This window comes from Sarcophilus harrisii, chromosome 1, assembly GCF_902635505.1.
Source record: "Sarcophilus harrisii chromosome 1, mSarHar1.11, whole genome shotgun sequence".
In the NCBI taxonomy this organism is placed as follows: domain Eukaryota; kingdom Metazoa; phylum Chordata; class Mammalia; order Dasyuromorphia; family Dasyuridae; genus Sarcophilus; species Sarcophilus harrisii.
In genome coordinates, this window is record NC_045426.1 from 525,987,279 (window position 1) to 525,999,639 (window position 12,361).

At 39.8% G+C, this 12,361-nt stretch overlaps 1 protein-coding gene across 2 annotated transcripts in view; it reads left to right on the top strand.

Moving 5' to 3' along the window:
- Positions 1 to 2,732: 2,732 nt before the first annotated feature.
- Positions 2,733 to 12,361, top strand: part of ZNF407 (zinc finger protein 407) — a 620,467-nt gene continuing 610,838 nt past the window's right edge. The window contains exon 1 of one of the 2 annotated variants that reach the window (XM_031946711.1): positions 2,733 to 3,131. The gene's annotated coding sequence lies outside the window, so the exon portion shown is untranslated. Of the gene's footprint in view, positions 3,132 to 3,391; positions 3,848 to 12,361 lie in introns of those variants that run through there. The other variant, XM_031946712.1, reaches the window with a different exon arrangement.

The following is a 12,361-nucleotide window of genomic DNA, read 5'->3' on the forward strand; positions in this document are numbered from 1 at the left end:
GTAAAAAGGGAACATCAATCCTTCAAGGACTTTCTGAATGCTATTTGTCCAGTGCAGTTCCAGATACTAAAAGCGAGGTTGGAGGGAGAGGATACAAACATAGTATGATTAGCTTTTAAAACCTACTTGAGTATGGAAGCCTAAGGCATGAAATAGAAAAGGTGAACTAGAATATAATAAAGTGTCAAATTGTATAAGGGATGAAAGTTGAAAAACCTACATACTGCAGTACAGGATAATCTATTTTTAAATTTTTTACATATTCCATTAGACTTTCTTTACATTGTTACTATGTAAGCAAATGTCTTTAGTTTGGAAGAATTCTTGAAAAACCATCTGACTCAGCTCCAGGTCAATTCATTTAAAAAAATATTTATTAATCACTTATTAGTATTGCCAGAAAGTCTAAACAAAGGAGATACAATTAAAGGGGAAAAGTCTCTGTAGAGTCTAATGGGGAAGAGAGGAGACAAGATACAAAAGGAGACACTAAGTGGGGAGGGGAGAGGAACAATACTACGGTAATCTTGTTGGAGTCAAAATCAGGCAAAGCAGACAGAAAATATTAAGTTTGGGGCCCAGTTAAAATACCTTAAGTGGTGTAGTGGATAGAGTGCTAGGACTGGAGACAAGATTTTAAATATAATCTCAGACTGCTAGTAAACTTTGTGTGTGACTGAGGCAAGTCATTTAATCCTGTTTGATTCACTTTACCTCATCTGTAAAATGAGCTGGAGAACAAAATGGTAAACCATTCTCTTTGCCAAGAAAACCCCAAATGTTAAGACATTACTGAAAATGATCGAACAATAAAGTCCATTTGCTGCCTCCTTTTAAAGGTACAGAAATTTGGTACTCCACCTTACAATTTAAGGGGAGAAAAGGATAAGGGAGGTGATGTCCATCATGGTCAGAATTAATAGCATTGTAGAATGATTATAATGCTGGAGAAACTGAGGCAAGATAAAGATTAGGGTTTTTAATATTTTAATAGTGAAGAATTTGGACTATCAGCCGAACAGGATCCATGTCTCACCCCACAGCCAGCTGAATGGGACTCTTGTCTCAGAGCATCCAGCAACCAGGGAGTAATTCCAGAGACTTTTATAGGGCTCTAGCTATCAGGGAAACAAAGGCAAGAAGGAGCAGTGCACTGAGTGGGTAGAAATTCCAGGAAAGGGGTATAATGTTTTAATTCTGACAGGTTGGGAGTCTAGTAGGAGACAAGAGTCTGAAGCAGGAGATAATCAAGCATTTGAGATAAAGCCATCTGGAGTTTTATGACTTTGGAATGTGAGAGTGGCCAGAGCTTCTAAGTCCTAATGGGGCAAGGGGTTTGCCACCAGGAAAACTGAGGTAGAATAATTCGGGTAAACTGAAGTATTACAGTTCAGGGAAACTGAGGCATTACATGATGAGTTTATCATAGGTTATCTCATTCCTAGTAGAAACTAGACTGGGCAGCTGATGAAAAGTACATTCAGGTGAGAGTCCAGTTTCAATTCTCCATAAAAGGAAGGCACTGAGATAAATTTGATATTCCACCCCTTTTTCAAGCAATTAAATCTTGTTATGGGGAAAGAAGACCAAATAGGTCAAGTGACTTGGATATCAAGTGAATATACAGTCAATCTTTTTCCTAATGCTGCATTTTCTACCAACACTTGTTCTGTTGTAGAACTGATAGGTTGCTTGGAATAGTCTAAAGAGCCATGATTTCATTTGGCTCAGCAAGCAATGCAATATTTTGGTAGGGGGATATACGCGGGGAAGTAGAATACCAGGCTTGGAATCAGGAAGACTCATTTTCCTGAGTTCAAACCTAGCCTCGGAGATACCAGTTCTGTGACTTTGGACATGTCCTGTTTGCTTCAATTCTCCCTGGCAACTGCACTTCCGGGATCCTCTTAGCACTTGAACACAAAGTCGTGGAAACTTCCCCTCCCCCCACTACCAAAAAGAAAAACTGGGGCACGTTTACGGACCATAGTTTTTTTAATTTCATACTGCTCCTTGGCAAAGTTTAAACAAAAAGCATTGGCAATTTTCCGCCGGGGGAAATACCAAGTTGACCGAATACGCCCCAGGCAGTTTCCCTCCCACGAGGAGCCTGCCCTAAAGGCGCGTCTTTGGACAGAGGACCAAATCCCTGCTCAAACCTGGACCGGGAGAAGCCGGCGTGGGGAAAGGGGAAGCAGCGGCAGCTCCGGGGCCGACAGAACGGACCCGGGAGGAAGGGAAACCGATGATAGCCCGCGATCTCACGGGCGCGTCGGACAAACACATCCGGGTCACCCGTCTTTGGCCGCCACCCCGCCCCGAGCACTGAGCGAGCGCCCGCCGCGCCCACCCGAGAGAACGAGCGAGCGAGCGAGCTGAGAGACCGCGCCGGGCCGGCCCGTGACCGGGGCCGTTCCGGCGAAGACCATGGACTTGATTGTTTTTCAGGCACCGTCCAAGGGCCGCCCGTGGGGGTCACGCTGAAGGGGCAGCGGGAGCAGCAGGGAAGGGGGTTTTCAGGGCTGGAGATGGATACGGGGAGCACAGAGCGGGAGGGGGGAAGCTGAGGCGAGGGGAAGAGGGGGAAAAAGCGGGAGAGGAACCGCCCCCGGCCAGGACCCGGATGCCCAGCGGCCCCGTCCCGCGATCTTACTAAGGGGCCAGAAGCGGGCAATCTCAGTCCCGCTCTCAGAGGCTCCCGTGCCCTGGCCAGATAAAACCTTAACTTGCGGCCTCATGCTTTTCTCAAGCTCCTCGCTTCCCTCTCTGATTGATTCCTTTGACTCGCCGTCTTCCCTTAGCTTAGGGGCGGGACTTCCGGTCCCGAAGTTGTGCGGTTTCCGGCGGGAACTAGAAGACCTGATCGTGGACAGGGTTCTGGGCCGCCGGCCGCTTGGGACAAGAAGGTGGAACCCGGTATTCTCTCAGTGACGTCGGCTTCGCCGGCTCAGCACCAGGTTTTACTTTCTTGTCCTGGGTATCCGGCCCTCCCTCACGGATCGGGTAGTCTAGCTCCCGCCGGAAGTCGTTCAACTGCGGGACGAGAAGTCCCGCCTCCTCCCCGAAGGGAAGACGGTGAGCCGGAGGAGTCAGTCAGAGGGGAGAACAGGAGCGATTCAGCCAGCAAACAGGTAAGTTATTATCTGGCTAGGGCGGGGGGTTGGGGGCGGGGACCGTCCGGCGTCTGGGCTGAGCCCCAGCGGCGGCGTGGGGATCGCGGGCAGGGGCAGCTCGCCGCCAGGGTCTCCGCTGGGGCCTTTCGCTCTCTCTTCCTTCCCCCCTCCCTCTCTCTCTTCATCCTTCCCCCTTCCCCCTCCCTCTCCCCCCTCTCCATCTCTCCCTCCTCCTTTCCATCTTACCCTCTCTTTTTTTTTTCTGCTCTTCTCTTTTCCTCTCGCTTCTCTTTCCTTCTTCGTTCTTTCTCCATCCTCCGCCCTTTTTTCTGGATATTACCCATTCTCCTGAGCCTTCTTCCACCTTCCTCTCCCACTTCACATCACAGTTTTATGGGGATTATTCTCTTTCCCTTCCTTCTAACCTTAACCACCTACACGTACCTTCTGTGCAGGCGCAGGTTCCTGGGTTGCAGTGTCTGTCTGCACACAGTTTGGGGAGGGGGGAAGCTTAGTGTGGGACACCATTCCTTCCTCCATCCACAGGTACTCAGCCGCCTCTGCACCTCAGAGACTATGAAGTCTCATTATTGACCCCTGTTCTCCTCAGAATAAAGAATTCTATATAAGCCTAGGAATTAAAAGTTAACACAAAGGCCTTCAGCAACTGTTTTTTTTTATTAGGCAGCAGCACACTTTACCCGCTGTCAGCTCTACCACCTGGGCCTTTTTGTGTAAGTGATACAGATGTTGGTGAATGGTTAGTTATTTCCTACTGCGGCAGGACTGATGACTAGGAACATCACCACAGGAACTGTTATAGCTGCATGGTGAACATGCTTACATGTCTCCATCCCTCATTAAGCCGACTGGGAGATCTGGGGGCCACCTCAGAACATTCTAGCTGTTGCTGTTTTATATGGATCCAGCTGATTTCCACTTTCACACATTTTTTAAGCTTCTGTTTTGTCATCCTTTTATCATGTAATGCACTTTGGAATATCGGGTCTCTAGTCAGTTTCTGTTTGTCACTGCCCATTTTCCTGGAGGTAGGGTAATGCTATCAGATGAATCAGTGGAAACCATTAGCTTTTAGGCTCTGTCATCTTCAAGGTAGTATAGTTTTGGTGGACAGAACTATTAACTCCATGACCAAGTAAGAAGGAAAAGGACAATAAGAAGTACTAATTTAATGCACTGTATGATTTTTACAGTGTGAATTTTGTGTTCACATGTAAGTCTGATATAATTTTTGTTGCTGTCTTAACTTAACAGTTAACTTGGCTATCTCAAGTCAGAGTGGTTCATTTTCTTTTGATCCATTTTCCTGTTGCTCCATAGTGCTGCATGTGTATATGTCATATGTGCCTTTGAGGAAAAACTATCAGATCCTTCACAAATGTTGGCACCAAGTTCTCTGTTCAAATATTTTCCTCTGAATCAATTTAAATAAAAGTTATATAGATTGAGAGAGCTAGGAGAAAGTATTGGTTGAGTAATCCTAGAAAGGATTAGAGTGGCAAGAGGATAGTTCAGGTTGATGTTGCCAGGAGTGTTAGGTAGCCTATACCCGTTTCTTTCTATTCTTGGCTGCCAAGTTTTGGGTTCCATCTAGATGCACTTCCTTTTATTTCTTTTGGTAGCATTAGGGAATCAAGTGAAATGATGTTTTGATATGGAATAAATAGTAGGGGATTTTAGAGAAAGTAGTGAGAGGGAAAAGAAGACAACAATAAGGAGAATTCCCTCTGTATTTGGATGCTTTCTCCCAAACTTAGAAAAGTCTATTACTTGGCTTAACTTAGTCTTTCCTAGCAACTGTCTTACCTGTCTTGTATTGATCACTAATTGTGTTTTCTGCTTAGGCTCTTAACAGTTGAGTGTTCCTGATAGTGGCAGAGGCAATATTCTCTATGCAGAGAACATTGACAATAACTTCTGTCTTTTAATTGATGATATGATTACTGTTGTTGATGGGAAGTCATAGGTGGATGCAGGGTGGTTAATCTCTTGGGGCTCTCACTGGATATAATCTCTGGCTACCATAGGAATTGAGTCCTGGGGAAAGGATCCCCACAAGCAGAATTTAATAGTAAATATAGTTTTGATGGTAACAGACTTTAAGGAGAGAGGTCAGTACTTTAGAGGGTAAAGCCTTATACTAGCCATTGAAAAAACTCAATTTTTACTCATACTTTTCTTATTTTTACTCTGCTCCCTTTTGGAAAGACTGGAGGAGACAATGATTTCATAATAACTTAGTTGCTTCCTACTACATAGCCTCTTTTTTCTTTACTGAAAAAAGTATACTTTAAAAAATGTTTTCCAGTTCATCAAAAGACTTTATCCTCACAGTTCTAAGGGTATTATATGAGTATTATTATTCCTTATTTTTGTAGATGAGATAAGTACAGAGTAATTAAGTGATTTGCTGAAAGTCATATAGCCTAATAAGTGCTCTAAAACATTTCGTTTCTCTAGTGGAATGTAATGCCCTCAAAGAGGGCACAGGTTACACACACACACACACACAACGTTTTGTCTTTGTTACAGCACATATATATTAGTTTTGGATTTGCATCCCCACTGCTTAGTATATACCTGAATATAGGTGATTAATGTTGACTTTATTGTTGAACTACTAAGTATCAGATCTTGGGATTTGAATCCAGAACTTTAGGCAGTACATCATATTTTTTTCCATATTTATTATGCCATGTTGTCTCATATTCATTGCCCTATGTGTTAAACCATGTTATCTCTATTCTGCCAATGTTATGATGTCAGAGTTATGAAATCATTTCTTAAGAGAATCGTTTCTTGTTTACTGTCAAGGTCCCTGGGTTTGGTCAGAGCTTTTGTATCAGACTGGGTTTAAGTTAGTCCATTTGTCTCAGTAGAGAATGGTTTGTTTGAGTTGGGGTTGGTCTATCAGAATTAAGCTTGAATTGGAAGTGGTCTTTTAGCCTATATCTGTCAGTCATTTTGAGTTGAGATGATCAGACTTGAACTAAGATCAATTTTGACAAGTTGAGGTTTCACCTTCATTAGACTGGCTCAGGATCTGTTGTTTTATTTGGACCTTTTAATCTATGATGGTCTAGGTCCATAGTGACCTGAATAGCTGTTTTCTTTTTCTTTCTTCTTAGTCCCTTGATTTAACTTTTTAGTTCTCTTTTTGGACCTAGTAAAGTCACAACTAGACTGATGGGAACTGGAATGGGTTGATGAATGTTGGATTGGGCACACCAGAGAAGTTGTGAGAATAGGGTGCCCACTAATCAGTATTTTTCTTGATGTCTGTATATGTATGTATATCTACATACACACACACACACACACACACACATATACACACATACACAATGCATACACTGTGGGATGCATGTGGCAGTTAGGTAGGACAGAGGATACAATGTTAAGTCTGCAGGAAGACTAGTTTAAATCTTGCCTCAGACATTAGCTGTTTGACCCTGGTCAAATCACTTAACTCTTTATCTAAATTTCTTCATCCGTAAAATGAGTGGAGAGGGAAATAGTAAAACACTAATGTCTTTTGCAAAGAAAACCCTCAAAGGGGTCACTGAGATACATACAAAGAAGGTACAAGGTAATCTTAGAAAAGAAGGCAGTAGCTGGTGTGTGGGGGTGGGGGTGGACTAGAACTTGGAAAGAATAGACAATAGCACTTGATCTGAGTCTTGGGGAAATTTCGCCAGGGCAATTCTAAGGGTCAGATTGAAGAAAAAGAGCAATCCAAGCCTGCAGGGCTTGCAAAGAAAATGAAAGAAGAGATCCAATTGCCATGTGTGAGGAATACCAGTTTTACAGAATGTGTGTGGAAGTGAGAAATGTTTAAAAATATTGGAAAAATAGGAAGGAATAGGTTGCAAAGTACTTAAATGCTAAACAAAGGAATTTATATTTAAGCCTAGAAGTAATCAGGAGCTTTATTTATTAGAGTGGGGTGATGATGGATTTAGATCTATGTGTTAGGAAAAATCACTTTGGTTGCTTGCTGAAAGATGATAGGAGAAGGGAAGGACATGAGCTGAGAGACCAATTAGGAAGCTTTGTAGTAGTCTAGGGAAAAGGGCTTGAACCTGCTTGGCGACTGTGTGAAGGCTACATATTTGAGAGATAAAGAGTGTGGAGATAGAAAGGTCAGGGTTTGGAAACTGATTGATATATGTGGAATAAGGAAAAGGAAGAGTAAAGTATAATACTGAAATTGTCAACCTAAATCATGGGTTTTTTCAGGAATAAAAGATCAACAACAACTATAGGGAAGTTTGGAGAGGGATTGAGTTTTTAGGAAATGAGGTAAAGTCAAGCCACAATCTTTTATTGAGATTCAGCCTGTGTTGAGGAAGGAAAAACATGAGTGCTAAATTCTAATGATCAGAACTGGGAGCAACAACCAGTTTCCATTACTTAGGTCAAGAAACTATGGAAATTACTATCAGATTGTAGTGGGAGTCTTTTAGAGCAGTAATGTCAAATTATAGGCTGTATATGGACTTAGAAAATCACAAATTCATATTATTTTTCTATTGCATTTTGTTGATTTTGTTAATCATTTCTCAAATTTTTAAAAAATGTTTTTTAATAATGTTTTCTGTTATGTTATCATAGTTATCTCAAATATCCCTTCTCTGCCCCTTCCAAAGAACTATCTTATATGACATATTTTAGAGAGAACCCAACCCTCCAACAGTGTAACTGATATTTTGAAAAAGTCTGAAAACATGTGCAATGTGTAACACTTATGGACCTCCCATCTCCATGATGGTATGTGTTGGAGGTATCCTCGAGCATCTTTTCATTCAAGTCCTGCTTGATCTTTTATAATTTTGTTACATTTAATTTTGATTTTTTGATGTGTTATTCTTTTCATTTACATTGTTATAGTTACTGTGTCTGTTATCTTGGCTTTGCTTTCTTTATTCTGTCTTACTGCTTACAGACTTCCATATTTCTTTGTATTCATCACACTCATCACTTAGAGCACTGTGACATTTTATTACATTCATGTACCACAACTTGTTTAGTTATTCCCCACTTAATATATGTCTAGTTTGTTTTTAGTTCTCAACTATCACAGTTGCTGTTATAATCCTAATTATATTTTAATCTTATTTGCAGCATTTGGATGTTTTGTGACTTTGAGTTTGACACGTCTGTTTTAGAGTATGCTGTCAGTGGATAAAGATACCCATTGGTTTAATAATTGGAGAGAAGTCTTCTGCTTTTCAAGCCTATTTTCCTAATGCAAAACCAATGAGCCTCTGCTGGCACTGATAGAAATGGAGTATATAGGACATAAAACTTAAAAAAAAATTCCTAGTCTCATAAGTTTGTACAACTTTTGGAAGAAAGGTTATAATTTATCTTTCAAGGGAGTATATGTTAGATGGGTTTTAACTTTATAATGGGCTGTTGGGATAGTTATTTTTCTCCATTGAGAATAAGTGAACCTGAAGTCAAAAATGACTAGAAAGAAACCTTTCCATACTTGATGTTCAATATAATAAAATCTTTTTTTTTTTTTTAAAGGATCCACGATTTCATTAGTGTGGGTAGTTTTTTTTGTTAATGAATAGCAAAACCTTTGTGTGACTTAGATTTTCATTACTTTGGTGGCTGTAAACATCTCTGCAAACACTCTTATAATGGCACTTAAGAATTTTGATAGACTGATCCCAGGACTATAGAAACATTGACCTTCTTTTAGCCTAAACAAGAAGTCTTTTGGGTAGGAAAGATCTGTCCTAGTTTCAATTCTTTGAGAATAGCTTTCAAAAGGCATCATCTCTCTTATGTTATTCTGAATTGGAGAGAGAACACTCCCCCCTCCCCCCCCTAACCTTTCTTCCAAAAGTTGTTAAATTAGGGGAAAAAAAAAACCAATAGTATAACTGATATGTTGAAAAAATCTGAAAACATGTGCAAGTTGTAACACTCCAACCTCCAGGTTGGTGTGTGTTGGGAGTATCCTCAAGCATCTCTTAAATAAATGATAAATTTGCAGGTATGCTAGTACTGTGGTAATAAAGACAAGCTTTCAGAGAGCTTACATTTGACTGGGGGATATAATATGTATGTATAGAAGTGAAGAAAATATAAATATGTGTGTACACAGAGTAATATTGAAGGGTTAGGAGGAACAATTAACAGGGAGAGCCTTTTCAAGGGGACTCTTATGCTGTACTTTAAAGGGATTCCAAAATTTAAAGGGGAAGAGGGAGAACATCTTAGGCAATGCAGTGCAGTATATAAAGGCATGAAGACAGTATCCTGTATATAGAGAAGATAAGTTGGTACCACGTTGTGAAAGCTTTTAAATGCCAAACAGGCATTTGTATTCTTTTTTCTAAAGATAATAAGGAGACCTGACTCTTTATTAGGAGAGTATGTGGTGAGACTTGTAGTGAAAGCTTGTTGGATTGGATGCCATAAGATAATTTCTTTTTATTTCTTATGTTTATTTCAAAGAAGAACAAAAAGGAAAACAAAATAAAACAATATTGTCATGCTCAGCAGAATATCAGGGAGGATTCATGTCCATCTTTGTTTCCATGTAGGTTATTCTTTTGTTCTCTACTTCGCACTTTTAAAATTCATTCTACTATGTTAATAGTTTTTTATTTACAAATATATGCAGGGGTAATTTTTCAGCATTGACAGTTGCAAATCCTTTTGTTCCAACTTTTTCCTTCCTCCAGATGGCAGGTTGACCAATACATGTTAAATATGTTAAAGTATAAGTTAAATACAATATATGTATACATGTCCAAACAGTTATTTTGCTGTATACAAAGAGTCGGATTTTGAAATAGTATACAATTAGCCTGTGAAGGATATCAAAAATGCAGGTGGATAAAAATAGAGGGATTGGGATTTCTATGTAGTGGTGCGTAGTCATATCCTAGAGTTCTTTCCCTGGTTGTAGCTGATTCAGTTCATTACTGCTCTATTGGAACTGATTTGGTTCATCTCATTGCTGGAGATGGCCACGTCCATCAGAATTGATTTTAAATTAATTTTTTCCCTTTCATTCCCCACCTCCCCAAACAGGCTATAGTTAAGCACAGATATATTTAATAAACACACACACATACACACATCTACAAAACCACACACATATCTATATGTACTCAGACATAAATATACACATGCATTTACCCGTATATAAAGATGCCTTTAAAATTCTAATAAATTCTACTCCTAATCTTTGTAGTATTTGTGTATATCACATTCTCTCCTATGCTCACTAACTCTTCTGCTTTAATTCTATTCCTTAGTATCACTTAACCTCCCGCTGCCCTTGGATCCTTCCCTTATCTTCTTCCCCCCACCTTTTGATTTTCTTCTACCCAAACTTCCCCCCTTATTTCTTTAGAGATTTTGGAGGATATTCATGCTATATAAGTATTGTTGCCTATTTAACCCATTCCTGATGTGAATAGATTTTCAGAACTAGGAGTCCTCCTGCCCCCTCTAATCCACTGTGTTTGTTCTACTTGTACACATCATTTGTATAAATCTTTTGAGCTACCCAATATCTGAAGTCAGTCTTAAATATGTGGTATGCTTTCATGTAAAAAACATAATTTGTCCATGTTAAATTCTTTGAAATGATATTTTAAATTTTGTATTGAGTTTGGGTTTGGTTGAAAGAAAGTCCTGAAAATATGCCAATGAATGGCAATTTTTTTTTTCATTCAATATTACGGATAATTTTGCTGGATATGATATTTTGGACTGTAGGCCTAGTTCTTTTGATTGCCGGGCATATTCCAGGACCTGTTATCTTTTATCGTGGCTGCTGATAAATTCTGTACAATTCTAATTGTAGCTCCAGCACATTTGAATTTTTTTTTCTTGCAAAATTTTCTCTTTGATCTGGGAGTTTCAAAATTTGGCAATAATATTCCTATGTTTTCTATAAAAGATTTCTTTAAGGTGGTGATAAGTGGATTTTTTCTATTTCTACTTTCTCCTCATATTATATTACTCCAGAACAATTTTCTTGGATCATTTCTTGCATTATTGTATCAAAAGTTCTTTCTTGGGTCATAGTTTTCAGGTAGTCCAGTTCTTATATTTTCTCTTCTTGATCTCTTCTCCACACGTATTGTTTTTCTTATATTTCACATTGTTTTATTTATTTTTTTCATTCTTTATATTGTTTTATTATTTCTTGGCCACTTACAATTTCACTAGCTTCCTCTTGCCCAATTCAAGGAGTTAGTTTTGTCTTTGAGACTTTGCATCTCATCTCTTTTCCTGATTTACTTTTTTTTTTTTTTTTTTTTTTTTGCTGAGGCAATTGGGGTTAAGTGACTTCCCCAAGATCACACAACTAGGAAGTGTTATTTATCTGAGGTCAAATTTGGACTTGGGTCTTCTTGACTTCAGGGCTAGATCTCTATTCACTGCGCCACCTAGCTGCCCCTCTAGTTGAATTTTTTTTTCATAATCTTTTTTTTTGTTGTTGTTTTTGTTTTGTTTTTCCTCACTTTCATTTGATTTTTAAATTCTTTTTTGAGTTCTATAAATTTCCTCTGGGCAGAGAGCCATTTCACTTTATTCTTTGGGCTAGAAGAAGCTTTTGTTTTTTACTCCTTAAAAAATTAACCCTAGTCTTTGCTATTCCTATAGTAAATTTCTGTGGTTGGGTTTTTTCTTCTTTGCTGGTTCATTTTTTTTTTTTTTTTTTAATGGGAAGTATTAGTGCAAGTACGCTCAATTGTGGGGTGGGGGAAGATGGTGCTTTTAGCTTCACTTTTGTTCTCCCCTCTGATCTGAAACCTCAAATCAGCCTCCTCTTGTAAGTGCCTGCAGCCAGCACATTCTCTGTCCCACTTCACTCACAAGTGGGCAGGGCAGATTGTCTGTAGCACAGCTAGCCCTGGTGTTCCTAATTAGTGGAGGTTCCCTCAGGCATCCGGGACTCAGACCTGGAAGTCCACATACAATCCTGGAGGTGAAAGTTTTTGTGGTTCCTGCTGAGGCTGCAGCCAAACTTAGGTTGCCCCAGGGGTCCCTTGTTTGTATTTCTGGGGAGCTAGCCTGGAGGTGTTAGCTCCTCACACTGGTTAATACTTGATCTGGGATCATTCTTCAGATCTTCTTGGGTTGTACTTGGAGGACCCTTTTTTTGCTCCAGTTGCAAATTTTGTTATGTTTGTGTAGGAAATCTGGAGAGCTTGAAATTTACTAGATCTACTCCATCTTTCCAAATC